Genomic DNA, 12463 nt, shown 5'->3' with positions numbered 1-12463 from the left:
AAAAAGAATTATCTGTGATCACTGCTGTATGTCATTCAAAAATATAGTTTTGAATTGGAAATTGTGTTTTGGAGAAATAATCTGAAGTAGCTGAGAGAAGAAAACTGAAGAAGGAATTTGGGGTAACTTTTGCCTCAGAGACAATGGGGTACACCACAACCAAAATCTTATACTTTTAAACGTTCTCAAAAATAACCTTTGTTAATGAATTTTAATAGAAGCATGCTTAATGTCATAACTACACTAGTAATGCAGTAAGAAATAAGTTACACAGGACAGAACTCCATCAATACCTTTTTTTTCCTTTTTTCTAATGTGTAACTGCTCCAGTCTACTTATTGATTTCTTTGGGTTTAGATCCATGCCATCTGAAAAAGCATTTGAAATATCTCTGAAAGTAAGAAATAGATGAATGGAGATTGCTAATTCTTCTCTACTTCCAAGTCTCTAAACATAGAGTATACAAAGGGAGAGAAAATGTAATAATAATAATAATAATAATAATAATAATAATAATAATAATAATAATAGCTGTACTGCATAGCAGTTGGGATATATCTGCCTAGTCTGCTTTTTCTCTGTCTCCATCAGTTTTATCCTTCTTCATATCACCTTGAGACTGAAAACTGCTTTTTCTTGGCTTTGAAGTAATACTAGAATAGAAACTTTATTTTCTCAACTTAAAAAGGCTTTGTGTCAATAAAAGAAAGTGCATGACAATCTTTCAAACTGGAAATCCTTTACACAAGTCCCATGCAGTGTATTACTATTACCTGTACGCGCCTCCTGTGAGCAAATTCTGACCTCATTGGCCTTTTGTGTAAAGTAGTAGCAGTGCTAACAAACTGTGATTCATAAGGACTGCCACAATGTCTGTGCTGTGTAGGATCTTTGCTGCATAGCGGATCTGGCCGTAGTCAAGAAGTGAGCCAGCTCTGCTCCGTGTTGTTTTTCAGGGCATCAGTGCCATCAGCCCCTCAAAGCCATGATGAAAGGTTGGATACATCAGCTCAGGTAAATTACAGCTGGTGCTCCCATGATGTCTGAACTAAAACAAGTTATTTTGGTCTTATTTGGAAAGCAAACACCTTGAGGCTACGATCTGATGATCTGGACCTACCAGAGATTCAACTCAGATTTTCTTCTGCAGTCACTACAACCTACTTCATGCACTTGACATGACACTGAGATTAGGAAGTAATCTGATAGATCACTTTTTAATTTTTGCTTTTCCAGTCTGCTGAATCTCATCTGCTCTGATTTGCAAGCCCAAAGCTGTCAGATCCCAATTACTCACTTAAAAGAGGATTCAGTCAGTACAAGAGAAACAGTTACACGATATTAGTTACACGATAATTTCTCTACCTATTTTCAGAATGCAGTACAGAGAAGGTGAGTCTCTTTAACTCCATTTTTTGTTTGAGGAAACTAAATCAAGGCATAAGATGTGACTTGCCAGTGTGCCCATCAGCTCTTTCAACATTCAAGCAGACCAGGTAAAATGTCATCAACAATCAAACTTATTAATAGGTTGCTCTCATTTCTAATTTCTGTCAGAAGTGCCATCACAGATCCTATTTTATGGCATTCTAAAGTATAGTCATATATGTAAAAGAATTAAATTATCTTTTTAAAATGTAAAGAACTTCACAGTGAAATAAACCTCTTCCCTTTGGTATAGAGGGAGATTTTAGTTATGTAACACAGATCTTTCATTTATAGCAAAATTTAATATCAGACCAGTCATTATGCTTTCCACAGTTTATTAAAAAAATAGGTTTGGTTACAGGTAATATCTCTGGCTATACCTGGATTTCCAAACCCAGACAATCACTGTGTCAGCGATCCTTTGGGAGCAGTGCTGAAAACTGATACCTTGATTAAGTAGTAAGATTGACAGTCTGAGGGAAAAACTGTAGAAGAGACTAAAACGTGAATGGGAACTCCACGTGCATTTGGGAAGACTTGCTGCAGATCAATGCCCTGTTCAGAACAGGCAGCTTTGATGGTTCAGGATGAAGTTTTCGTCCAAGAACAGATTCTAGATCTGAGAGCTCTGTAAGGAGGATCCTGACTTTTTTTTTTTAACAGGATAAGGAAAAAGACACTTTTAGCTATTTTTATCATAAGTAGCTCTGAAACCTTTTTTTGGACTTCAGTATGTCTTTCCCCAGCAGAATAAAAGTTGCATGTATTTTTTGCACAAAATAAACATATTTTTCGTATTTCTTCACATCTTAGGAGCGAGGACAGTGCTGGCAAACCACAGTCATTGCTTTCTTCACCAAATGTGCAGACAGCCATGTGTATACCATTCTCAGGGAAGAGGAAGAAGTTTTTGTTTCATTAGTGTTGTCACTGGTAGAGAAGTCAACAGACGATAGGAGTGTAAATTTATGGATCATTTTATGAGAAAAACAGAAAAAAAAAATAAAACACAATGCGCAGAAAATACTTCACTTCACATGCTAACTAACATCACCCCAAAATGCAGTGAAACAGGACAGGAGCATTTAAACAGTGGCAAATTTCTCCGAGTTAGATCAGTTATTCTGTAACAGTAATAGAGCTAGATCTGTTCAGACCATATTCATTCCATACCTCTGATGAGCTCCAAATCACAGAGAGTATCACTCAAATATTTTTCCACTCTGGGTCTATTCAATTGCTAAACCAGTTCCTAATGAACCATTGCAGCCAGGTGTATCCAGTGCAACTTTTGCTCCCGACACAAAATAGTCTGCAGTCATGGGTCAGACCCATGTGGCATCAAAAGAAGAAAAAAAATTGAAAAGGTAAAAAAGAGCATTTGTTTGAGACTATTTCAAACCTTCCACGTTAAGAGCTCTCTGCCTTGAGAGAACAAGCAGTCAGTTCTTTATACTCTGTTGGAAATAGCAGTGAAGCTCAGGAGCTGCTTTCCTACAGTCTCCTAATAGGATTTTTTGCAACCAGTACTGTATTTTTTCATCTTAGTTTTTGGGGTAGAGCACATTACTCTTTCAAGATCTGCAGTACAGGTGTGATTCCCAGAAATGTATCTCCTTGAGAAAATGGAAGCTCTGTGTATTCACAGTGCTGCAGAACCCAGGAACCTCAGGCTTCCTGGATTTAGGTTTACCACGAAATTGAATCAAAAACAATCGTGGAAACATTTTTAATAATTTTATGGTGTGGGATTTTTTTTTGTGTGTGAATTCATATGCATGTATGAAAGCACAGAGGAAAGGTAGTAAAAGGCAGAGATTATATTGGTTATGCTCTTTTTTTACCATCCTTCAATGTTATAGGGTCCCAGGAGTGAGGTGCACTGAAGTCTGGCAATTTTCATCCGTGTTTAGCTGCTCCTCAGCAGCTAAGCCAGAGCAGTTCACAGCATAGGTGTGCTTTCCTGTCATGTTTAGCTGTTCAGATCTATGTTTGATAGTGTGTCTGGGAAGCTAAACAAGCTAGGATTATTTAGAGATGTTGTTCATCTATTTGATTGCAATAATGCTACTTCCCTCATCGCAGACATTTTGATTGGAAATCTGCAGTGAGAGTCACAAAGGACAATGTTGATGTAATTAGGATGCTAAAATGACAGGGACAGGATGTTAGCTGAGCTACGGGAGTGACATTCAAGTGGTGGGTTTCATGCTCTGTATTTACCACTGAAATACACCTTCAGATTTATGATGCACGATAGCAAACATCTGCCACCCTTATTATAGAGAAGGCAGGGCTTATTTTTCAGGGAGTAACAACAGCTTTCAAAGCAAAAGGCAAAGTGCTGATCAGTGAAGACCAGGAAAGTCCATATTTGTGCTTCCCCTATCTTTATGCCCTTAGAAAAAAGTCTTTCTGTTACCCTATCCCAAGCAGCTGTTTGGAATTATTCTCCTTAGGAGATTTTTCCATTAAAGTTAAAAGGGAGGGGGCTAAGAACTGCCTTCACTCTATCATTTATTTATTAAGCTTCCCTTGCTCTGCTTCATCTAAGTGATTTTCTTCACTGGCAGCTACAGAAGGAATGTGTTGTACTCAGTTTGATAATAGTTATACTCTATATCATTCTGTGGTTTTGTTTATTATGCTGCTTTTTGTGGAATCATAACTTGACCAGTTTGGAGTATAGATATTTTGACAGCTTAGTGGTCATATTTATACTGGGGCCAATCAAAAGGGAAAGTTTGAGAACAGTGATTCTAAATTACATAAACATATTGAAAGCCTACAGATATATAAGCCTATTAAAAGTGAGGTCTAGTATGGAACCTCACTAAAGATCAGTAGAGGACCAGGTAGATGCAGGCTCTGGATCAGGCATGTTGAGGAAGATGGGAAAAAGCAGTTTGGTTCAGAGTATCATCACTGGTCTTAGTGCTGTCACCTGCAGACAGAGTCTTCCAGAAGATCTGAGAATCAGGACAGACAGGAAATTTGGTTTGGGAGCAGATAGAGCTGAACACAGACAGAAGAACATAATACCTCTTATTTTGAATGAGGTATTTGCATGGCAATCTGCACAAAACCTGCAATCACAGATCCAGAAAGTGTGTGCAAAATAAAGTGTTGTAACCAAATTCATGGGATTTTTAATTCATGCTCATTAACTGGGTAACGAGTACACTTGAAAGTGACAGTGAATAGATCCTGCAGTCATTTTTAATTTTGAGTGTCTGCTGCTGAAGTAACGAGGTCTAACTCTAGTAATGAATGAGTAGAGTGAGGCTGGTATGAAATGCATGTAAGATTAAAAGCCTACATGAAATGTCAGGGATGCAATGCACCCTGCACCTCCATGAAAGTAACTGTAGCACTCTTAGTGCAAACATTCATAGACATGGAAATTAATTCTGCATAATAATAACATAGCAAATCCACGATTCTTCAATTCTGATTCAATAGTACAGAATAAATAGCACAGTAGGACATATATATATATATTATATCTTTAACAGAAAAACAACTATCAAGAAGCTGCCTCTGTTCTGCCACCTTTACCTGCCTCTGTTAATCTGACTCTGTTTCTGTCACCTGGATGAGTTTGGAGATCTGGTCGCTCCTGCATACTCTTGGAGTCTAAAGGCTTCCAGTTCTTTAATATTCCTTGTCTGACCACTGGTAATCTTTCCCCTTTCTCAGAGGAACAGTACACAAAGAAAAAAAATGCTGTGCTTCCAAGTCGTTTTCCCCCAGTCTTCTCATAGATCTTTATTCCACCAATTTCCACATATGAATTAATTGTTGTTGGATTAACATTCTGGGCCCCATCAAGAACACTCAAAGTTCTGCTAATGTGTCTTATGTAAATGCACTGTAAATAAAAAAAATTATAAATAATGACAAAGGATGGGAAAAGAGGCTTTGGCAGTGTTATTTGGATACTTCAGTGAAGTGGTTTGTATGCTGCTGGAGCTGACTGACTTCCCTAGTTTCTAATTCTGAGAAATTGAAAGGTTCTGACATTGCTCCAAAAAGAAAGGGAGTAAAGATGAAAACAGGGTCAGAAGAATTATGAAAAGGGAACAGTAGAAGGGAAAAAAATATTAGAGGGACAGTTAAGAGAGTGGGTCAACCTATTAGTAGGACCATGATATCTGAGGTTACAGCCATAAGGAGACTCAGAAACATTGTCCATGTGCATCTTTAAGGCAGGTCCTCTGAGGTGCCCTTACTTGAAATCTTAGAGGATACTGGGAAGCTTAGGACACACTGGTACTCCCATGGGTGCTTGCTGCCAGAGCAACCATTGCTGGATTGCCTCCTGACAGAAACTACTAATTACTCAGGCTATGTCTGTATCAAGGCGAGATACATTTCTTCCCCTCTTTCTTTCAGGAGGTAATTCAGTCTTACAGCTCATGAGCAGGATGTGATGCTCTTTTCATATCCCATCCTGACAGCATGTGACTCTGTGTATCTCTCCACCAAGCTAGACAGCAGAAGAAATCTTCCAGCCATTAAGGGAACCTTAATGATAGCTGGGATGGTTTTTTGTCCCTGGCAAATTTTTGTGATATTGAAATGTTCCCCTTTTTTTTCAGAGCAAACTAATCTCTCCCTAATGAGGTACACTGGCATTAAAGCATATTTGGGCTTCCCTGAACATTTGTTTCAAATATGACTAAAAAGCAACCCTGAGAAAATGTCAGCAAACTCAACTTTCCCAAGGTAGATTTTTGTGTTGACAAACTGATAATGGAAAAAGAAATAAACATTTTGTGGTCGAGTCTCTTTGAACTTTCATAGATCAAAATAGAGTTTTATGCACAATGCATCAAAAAATCAGAAGCAGTTTATGAAGAGAGAATAGGGAACAAAGGACACAATTCATCTTGTCCAATGAAAATAAGAAAGTCATTTCCACCGTAGTTTATAGCTTCTGTACAGTAAATCTGAGTTTGTCCTCCACTGGCAGAGAACAAGTTATACACTGCAGGATTTTGGAAAATAAATTTTAAAAGTTTACTCTTCACTTCAAATAATTATAGCAGTGGAAAAGTTTCTATTGTTATTAAATTTTGTAAATCAATCTATTCCAAAGCTAAATTCTGATCCACATTTTTCTGCATGCTGTTATTTGTACCTAATTTTCCTTATATGAGGCAGGTAAATAACACAGTGATGTAAAAGCCAAAAGAGAAAATAAATCTAGCTAGAGTAATCATATCATCAAAACATCAGCTCTGCAAAACTCTGCCGTGCTTCCTTACATAAAATGACAATTTAAAGTATCTTTCCAGAAGTCTCATGGAGGTTATTGTATTTTATTCTCTATTTAGGCTTTAAAAAAATCTTAGACAACCTATTTGAAGTCTCCTAGTGAAATACTTACAGTTCAGTTCAGCATTATATGCCAGTTTCAGAGAGCTTGAAGTGTAATTTATTTCATTTTACTTTCATCAGCAAGTCAAGTTCATCCATCCAAAACCAGCTCTTCTGGATGCACACATTTCATTTGTTATCATTTTAGGTAGCACAGAGTGCACTCAAATTCCAATATCTGTCAATCGCACTCAAGTACTGTTAAGTAATAATTTACTTTCTATTTAAATGCTTACACCATAAACATTGAATAAATGCTTGCTTGGCATTCAAACAAACAGCTTAAAGCAGAGAAACTGCCTTTAAACTGTATGGAATGTTCTAACTATTTCATGGGTATCTGAAAACTCTATTTTCCAGTTAATATTAAATGATTTGGGATCTATTTAAAAGTATTCTGCACATGTACTTACACCTCTTAAAAATACTCCTCTCATCTTCAGTCTTTCCCTTTATTTGTTGTACCAAATTCTACTTACATTTTGATCTTCCCTTTTGGCATTGCAGAGCATAATTTCAGAACAATAAATAACAAAACCAGATGCTAAGGTATTGAACGTGACATAGGAACCTGAATAACTCAAAAAACCAAACAGAAAATATGTAGAAAAAGCCTTTAAAAGGCTTTATTTTAACATGTTCTTAGAATTTTTATTAAATTTTAAACATGTTCATAAATCCTAGGCATCTATTGGCAACTAAAATTAATCCACTAGATATAGCTGGTTGAAAACAATTATGTTTGTCTTATGCATAAGTCAAAACCTTAAAGAACAGAAGACTTGAAAGAAACTGGCTGGTAATAAGAAAGAAGTTGATAATAATTGCTGATGCTGAAAATGCAAAAAGGGACAGAATACGAATGAACCTTAAATTGGAATTTAAGAATCATTTATCTTTAAAGCTTTCTGTTCATATCAGCTGTATCAATAAACATGCTTGTTTGCTTAATGGGGAGTAAATTCACCCAATTCCCCCATAACATATTTCATCAGAATTCTAATCTGAGCAACTGCCTTCTGTTCCTTGCTAGACTTTTTCCAGAAATCTAAAGGCAGATTTCCCATCTCTAGTAATTTATATAGAGGTTTCATGCATCTCATGCTGTAAATAACCTTCAGGATTTCAGGGTTCATCCTGCTGCTCTGTTTCCTGCTGAAATAATTGTTTCAGAGCAATACATTCTTTCATGTTCTCCCTGACAAAAGAGTTAAGGCACATAAGAAAGAAAAAGATTTTATTTCTCCTTTAATAATATTACCTGTCTCTACTTTCTGCCTCCTTTTCACTGGGTCTCAGTGCCCCAGTGAATTGAGTGCTCTGTTTCCCTCCTTCCTATTTGCCAGGATGGCAGTAGTAGTGACTCCAGTGCACCCACTGGCTGTCACATTGCAGCACATCTCATAAGGACAACACAGCAGAAGCATTTCTCCTTGGGACAGAGCCTCCAGCCAGCCAGCAGCTTGGGCACTAAACATTCAGAAGTTCCTCTTGTGTGTGTGTCTGTGTGTGTGTGTTTGCATACCACATATGTAGAGAGGTAACGGTACAGATACAAAGAAATATAAAGCATAATTGATAAAGTACACTTCAGGGAATCTAAAGAATTAAGTGTGCTACAAATACCACAAACATAGTGTGTGTGTATATACATATATATATAAGTATACATAGAAGTATGTGTTTATAAAATGTGGCAGGTGTGAAAACTGAGAAACACTTCAAAAGGATGATTAAATCTTTCCTGAAGTTATAGATTGTGTGAGGCACTGCATGTGTGTGCGTAAGGGAGGGTGTTTATTATTTGCACCTTGTTCCAAATTTTAGATTCCCTGTGCTCTGACTTACATCTCTCTTGCTGTCTCCTGAGTTGCCTTAGGATTTTTATTCTAAGTTAAATTTAAAGGAACACAAAGGAATAGCTTTCAAGCTCTCTTTTTTTCTCTTCTTACATGTTGCTGCAATCCACTGAAAGAACAAAACCCTAACCATACTGAAATTAATAGGTTTTCCAGTGTTTCTGTGAGCAAGATTTCATCTCTGATACTTCTTGTCTTTCAGCAAATCCAGCTCTGCTGGTAGAATTTCAACTATAGTTCTGCAAAAGGGTTGTGGTTTTCCTTATTTTAAAGATCAAGGGGTCATTGACTTTAATCGGATTAAATCTTCCCTTTCCCTGTACTAATTTACCTCAATCAAGAAGATTTTGATGTACTTTAGGAGATTTAAAACAAAGATACATAAAAAAGATATCTGATCTGAATAAATGTGATATGACTAACTTCTGGTGAAGTTTTTTTTTAAGTAAAAATTCTATCCCACAGATTCAACTGTTTTGATGCAAATTTAAGTCATAGTTGTTCAAATTTTCATGATATTGTGAAAATTATTTATCTTTCCTGGGTTTGATTTCCACTCCTTTTTCACTCTAGAGAAAGTAATTTGAGTAATAATTTTCTGACTGTGCTGTGATTAAAACTTTATGCTTGCAGAAGTCCAAAAGATTCTTTAGGGAAAGACATTTCAAATATGAATGTATTGTTATTACTAGAGCAGCATTTATTTTGCATCTATGGTACTCGTAATTGGTAGATTTGAAAGTATTTTATTAAAGAAAAGTAGTCTCACACTGTAGGTACCTGTGAGACAGAAAGTGATTAGTGCCTAACTCAAATTAAATTCTACTCAACTAAACTCAGGTTAAACTGATAAAAGAGCCAGGACGTTCTCTGCCACTTTGTTCTATGTCCTGTGTTTGAGATTTGTCAGGGCATCAGCAGGCTCTAATTGCCCTGGTAAAACAGTGCTGTCCTGCAGATCAATGTCCTTGTCAGTGAAATAAAGATTTCCTAACATTATTATTATTATTGCTTTAAATTAAACTTCCTTTAGGAGGACTTACAATACACATATATTCTAGCAGAAATCCCATTTAATTTGGCTGGGAAGAAGTCTTTGTGGTACTTTAACATTTGTTTTGTGTGACATTTGACCACAACTGACCACAGAGATCAAAGGCTGCCCTCAACAACCACCACGTGCTGGCCATTAGCAGATCTGGTTGTTAGCCCAAAAGCTTCATTAGGGTTCCTGGAGCACCCACCTAATGCAGACAATCTGTTGGGCACCTATAAGTGCAACACAGCACAAACAGTGAAAGAGGCAGCCCAGGACAGAACTGAGATGTGTCTTCCTCCATCCTTCACCAAGATACATCCAGTGCTCTAAAAGGCCTGGGTCCTTCTTGGGATTCAGAGCTGGGAATCCTCCCTCAAGAGCAGGGATCTTGTCCTTTCCTTTTATGAAGAAGTTAGGAAATTACACCTTTTGAAACACAGCCAGAAAATGATACACCCAAAATAAAGACCAGTTTTTGTGGTCTTTCCAACAATGGAGATTTAAACCTCCTCTTTCAGCTTCTCTTTACAGGGCTATAAACTGCATGGGAAAGGAAGCTGACTCTACCTTCTACTGCTGCAGATGTGCCCCTGGGCATAAATCATTAGGGAGTCAATAGGCAGGAGACAGAAAGAGGTCAAAAGAAAATAGTATTGTCTTGATTAGCAACTAGGCCTCCAATGAGAAGAAAAGGATTGCTCACCTCTATTCCTAAAGCTCTTGCACATTGTAAAATCGACAGACATTGTCTAGGAGCTAGAAAACCTTTAAGGAAATTGGAATATTGAGGTCTGAATCACTTCAGGCTGAAGAGAGATTCATATCTAATAGGTCATAGCTTCAATTTCTGCATAAAGGGACTTCATCCTATGTCTGTTTCCTTTAAACTCAAACAAACAAAAAACTGCTGTTACCAGTGCATTTAGGATGGAGTCTGCTCTTGTAGGCACATCTATTTCCTTAGGGCTCAGAGCTGGGGTAATAGGTGGTTTATTGATTTTGAGTGGCCATTCCTCGAGAAGAATGAGCCCCTTCTGGGAATGTGCTGGCACCAGGCAGCTAAGAGCACAGGAGTCTGAAAGGCAGAGGGTCAGAGAGAGTTTAAGCATGACCAGCACTAAAAGACAAATGAACAGAGGTTTTTAGGGGGTTGCAGCATGTCCCCCGATTCCTCCTAGTAGAGCCTGTTTCTGGTTTGGAGCTTCTTAGGACATGGACTAGCCTAATCAACCAGGGATTTAGGTTCCTCTTAACATTTTTGTCATCAATGTAGTCCTACACACATTTGCTAAACTGAATTATGGATTCTCAGTCTGTTTGAAAATGCAACAGCTTACCATTATGCTTTTTTACACCAATGTCCTTAAAGCAACGGAATACAGAATTAAATGCTGCTGACCTCATATCTAGACCCCTTTTTTAATATTTTACAGTTTATTTCCATTTCTCTTTTTCTTTCTCCATGTCTTTCTTCCTACCTATCTCTGCAGACTTTCTTTAGAAAGTTACTTTCTGAGTAAGATTGCTATATAAAATCTTCCGTGCACTGTAGGAACAAAGGAAATCTCTTTCTTTCCACTTTTTAAATGCCTAGTTTTAATAGGCAGTAAAGTTGTACCAGAGAAAGACTATGGGCTGCAAACCTTACGATGGGAAAAAGACTACTTGGCAAATAGTTTTTCTAAGATACAGTAAAAAATTGTACATTGAATTGTTACTGTAGTGGCAAAACATTCATTAATCCATTATGGAATTTTTCTCTCTATTAAGAGTAGAATAATGTATGACACTAAAATCCAGTAATTGAACATTAAAATCAAGTGCAAATTGAATATTAGAATTAAACTTAGACTGCAAACATTTAACTTCTTTTTAAGAACATTTAACTTAACTTTTTAAGATGCTTAAATGGAATACAATAGGCTAAGAAATAGCAAACAGCTTGAGCCTTTTCAAAAGAAATATGATCTCTGGACTATCTGCTGGTCTGTTTTGTACAATGTTTTGTCAGCAGCCTGTGCAGAATATTCTTCATTGCCATGTTCTAACCTTGAGTTGCTCTCAGAGGCATCAGTGTCTACGTTAACCTGGAGAGTAAGTAGTAAAAGGAAAACATCACCTTAGAACATGTCGGTGTTTGTAGCTACTGGAGCATTTTTTCAGACAATTGTTCCTTCAACCCATTCCTCTTGTGTATTTGCTATTTCTTCACTGAAGGACTTCAGGTTTTTTCTTTTCTACGAGAAAAGTATCTTCAGTGGCTTTGTTAAGCTTTGTATTTCTTAGCTTGTTAGAATTGTAGTTCCAGCTGTCTGCTCTTCCTTTTGTTATGCACACAAAGAGACACTCCAAGAAATTAATGACTGCTTTCTCTCAACTGAAATTTTGTTTTCTCAGAAGAGTGTGCAGTTTGAGAGGCTGAGGGATTGTTAGTTTTGCTGGTTTTATAGTATACACTATCTAAAATATATATTGTTTTTAAAATATGCTTTCATTCTTGTTTTATCACGCATTAGCTTTTGAGTGATTAACATTATGTTTCAGTTTGTGAGCATGCACATGTTTAAACTTATTAGGAAAGTTTCTGAATTTGCTTTTTGTGGATTTTGCTTTTTCTCCCTGTGTTTCAGTAAAAAGGCACTTCTATCAGATCTTAAAAGTCTCCTGCTCTCATTTCAGTGTCCAAATTTTACAATGTAGTATAACCTTTATAGTGAATTACTAATCTTACTCCAGCAAGACAAGTATTTCATTC

At 36.9% G+C, this 12463-nt stretch overlaps 1 protein-coding gene across 4 annotated transcripts in view; it reads left to right on the top strand.

Annotated features, from left to right (window-relative positions):
* FUT9 (fucosyltransferase 9) overlaps window positions 1-12463 on the top strand; it is a 96865-nt gene that overhangs the window by 73513 nt on the left and 10889 nt on the right. The window lies entirely within an intron of this gene.

Source organism: Sturnus vulgaris, chromosome 3 (assembly GCF_052056855.1).
Source record: "Sturnus vulgaris isolate bStuVul1 chromosome 3, bStuVul1.hap1, whole genome shotgun sequence".
NCBI lineage: Eukaryota > Metazoa > Chordata > Aves > Passeriformes > Sturnidae > Sturnus > Sturnus vulgaris.
This window is presented reverse-complemented; position numbering and strand designations above follow the sequence as displayed.